We start from the raw sequence: 3,606 nt of genomic DNA, 5'->3' as shown, positions 1-3,606 counted from the left end.
GCTGAAGCTAGACGGATTGGACTTGCCATCAACGCATCAAAGACAAAATACATGAAAGGAAGAGGTTCTAGGCAAGACAAAGTTAGCCCCCACCCCGAGTTCAGATTGACGGTGACGAAATCGAGGTGGTCGATGAGTTCGTGTATTTGGGCTCACTGGTGACCGCCGAAAATGATACCAGCAGAGAAATTCAACGACGCATCATGGCAGGGAATCGTGCCTACTTTGGACTCCGGAGGACACTCCGGTCGAATAAAATTCGCCGCCGCACGAAGTTGACTGTCTATAAGACGCTGATTAGACCGGTGGTCCTTTACGGCCACGAGATCAGGACTATGCTCGTGGAGGACCAACGCGCCCTTGGTGTTTTCGAACGGAAGGTGTTGCGTACCATCTACGGTGGAGTGCAGATGAATGACGGAACGTGAAGGAGGCGAATGAACCACGAATTGCACCAGCTGCTGGGAGAACCATCCATCGTCCACATTGCAAAAATTGGGTGACTACGGTGGGCTGGGCACGTCGTAAGAATGCCGCACGACGACCCAGTGAAAATGGTTCTAGAAAGCGACCCAACAGGAACAAGAAGAAGAGGCGCGCAGCGGGCAAGGTGGGTCAACCAAGCAGAAGGTGACCGGCGGACCCTTCGCAGACTACGAGGCTGACGAACTGTGGCCATGGATCGAGTAGAGTGGAGACGACTTCTTCGGACAGCAGAGGATAACAAGGCCTTAGCCTGATTGGTAAGGTAAAAAGTACTCATGGAGTAACCATGAGTAACTACCATGACAGACGAAGGCGATGGGTTCCATTCCCGGTCCGGTCGAAGAAATCTATCAGGTTTCCAGGTTTTCCAGGTTTTCTCGACCTCCCCGGACTTAGAGTATCGTTGTTTACAAATTTATGCAGTGATTAGCATAGTAAGATCTCAATTTAGTACTATGAAAGTACTCTGAACTTTAAGTTGAGGGCCGGCAAAACGCTCACAAAAAACGTAAAATGCTTGTAAGAAGAATCCGATCATCCGACTGTATACACGGAAAAGGTCTATTTTTCAACATCTGACCAAAACAAGCCCGGCTCCTCTATGGAATACCTAAGCCACCAGATTCGATTCACTTTTCCTTTCTGCGTTCAGCCAATCCGGTCCAGGCCAGGTCTGGGTCGCTGTAGCCCATCTGTGCGCGAAGGTGCACCAATATGACCGACCAGTCAGTCAGTATCCAGTTTTACTGCACAGCAACCATAAATAAGATCAATGCCAATGTTAGTTCACATAGCATCAAACTTCCCCGTACGACTACCTCTCTATGGCTTCGCCCAGTTTTATTCAAAGTTATAATGGAAGGCACACACTTATTTGCACGCTCAAGACCTGCGATGGTGCACGCGGGGAGCAACTTTTTCTCAACATTCAACTACGTAGGTACGTACAAGGTATGGGTTGCTCTGCCAGGTTGAATGTTGCAGGAAATAGTAAACTTGGAAAACGATCAGGAAAGAACCGGACTGTCTATCGCTATATTGTGGGTTTGCTACCGCAGTTATTGCTGACCACACACCATTAATGTGTGTATAGATAGTATTGACCGGTGGTGGAACTGGATTAGCCTATCGCTTCTCGGAGTGAGCACACGCTTCGGATGAAAAGCCCAATAAAATATGAAAATAGCTTGCAAACTGTCAACAGACAGAATGGACCAATGCGCCACGAGACACTTAATCGCTGATCATAAAGATAAATCTAATTTACACTGCGTATTTCATGCTTCTTTATTGTGTTTGTTTTGCCGAGAACGACTTCATTGACTCTCCAGCGCGTGGAGGTTTGTCGTAGAGACACTGCATAATCATAAAATACCGATGATTGATTAAATCATGACAGTATCTGATGGTAGATAAGCTGGAAATCTCAATCGGACAAAGTTTACGATCATGATGGTCATCGAGCGGATCATAAATTATGGAAACATGTATATGATAATTACTTTTATGGTCGTGTAGCAATCAATCTTCTGATCTATATCAGGATGATTTCTGATATTACACCGTTTGAAAAAAATCATGTAAATTTCTGCGATACATAGCGAACGTGTGCTACATTAACGCTAGATTTGGATTAATTTTGTACGATATTTTATTTAAATTTAAGCGCAATTTCGAATAAATGTGAGACGTTGCATACAAGCTTGTAAGTAATTTCGATGTTTATGCCAACTATAGCTCAACATTTATCGAGGTGAGATTTCACGTGATAGTTAAAATTCAGATATTTTTTTCTATGTAGCTGAAATGAAACATAAAATATAGTCACCTCTCCTTAACCCGATATTGAAAGGACCAGCGAGCTCCGGAGGTAAATTGAAGAGAAATGCACGGAAAAATGTGATTGATGAAACCATGTAAAGTCTGGAACGCACAAAAATTGGTCAACTTCAAATTGGCGTACACGCTTATTCTGGTCAACTCAAAATTGAGTCGAATGTACTCATCTCAGCGGCAAGTATGGCTACTCAAAATTGAGTAGCCTTATGTTGACTCACTTTTGAGTAAACTACGTTCTCACGTAGACTGAGTCAAATCCACTCGCCGGTATTTTCAGTTGCGAGGAGGGTTTTTATTTTGATTTTCATTCAAGGAAATGTAAATTGCCTGTTCCGGATTCATTCTACCGGAGCAAAAAACGGTTCAACCTCTATAGTTCAACACCGTTTCCCTAAGCAATTCGTACTTACCTGAAGGCATTCCAGCCGGTTTTGAGTAACATTTTCTATGAGCTTTCCTCCGACATGACTGGCATTTTTTCCAAGTCCAGGATTTTGCTGACTGAGTGGCTTTTACTCAGTTTGACATTTCTCGTTTACTCAATTTTTGACAACTCGATACATCGGACGAAAGTGAGTACGATCGACTCACCTGGTGAGTAAGCAGAAGTTAGCGTGTATTTATGTTAGGTTGGTTGGTTGGTTGGTTGGTTGTCTTTATTAAGGAGATTTTCAGCCAGTATTTATGTTTAAAATGCGTTAAAAACCTGAAATGCTGCATTTGAAAGTTGAGTGTATATACAATCGTTGCTACACACAAAGAAAATTCGTTGCTAAAATTAAAAAAAACCATTGGTGAAATTGAAAGTTTGCGTTGGTTCTTTTTGGTAGAAAGCTGTTAGCTTTCAAAATGAAAGTCAACCAACTGTCAAATCAAAAGTTTCCCGATCATTGCTTTTAAAAGTTAAAAATTTCAAAATAAATTGTACTACTGTCAAATGAAAAGTTTGGCAGTGTTGAAATTAAAAGCGAAGAACTTTTTATTCCAAATCAAAACTTGAGGTTAAAGTCTGGTTTATTTGAAATAACATGTGTCATTTTAATTACCAAATGAAGGAAATATTTTCAATTTAAATATAAAAGTTTTCATTTTAAATTCTATTGAATATAAAATTTTAAGTTTTTATTATTCGAAAGGAAAAACCGAAAGGAGCTTAATTATTTAGTATTTCTCGTTTTTGTGAACAAACTGTTAAGAATCTCTAAACTCAGATTGCGCAGGTACAAGCGGTGAAGACTCCGGTTTGAGATCGTGCATCGATTAAATCACCTGCACCAGAGC

This window comes from Ochlerotatus camptorhynchus, unplaced genomic scaffold, assembly GCF_037179485.1.
Source record: "Ochlerotatus camptorhynchus isolate MF236.1 unplaced genomic scaffold, CSIRO-AGI_Acam_v1.1 ptg000590l, whole genome shotgun sequence".
Lineage (NCBI taxonomy): Eukaryota > Metazoa > Arthropoda > Insecta > Diptera > Culicidae > Ochlerotatus > Ochlerotatus camptorhynchus.
The sequence above is the reverse complement of the archived record's forward strand: the minus strand, read 5'-3'. Positions refer to the sequence as shown.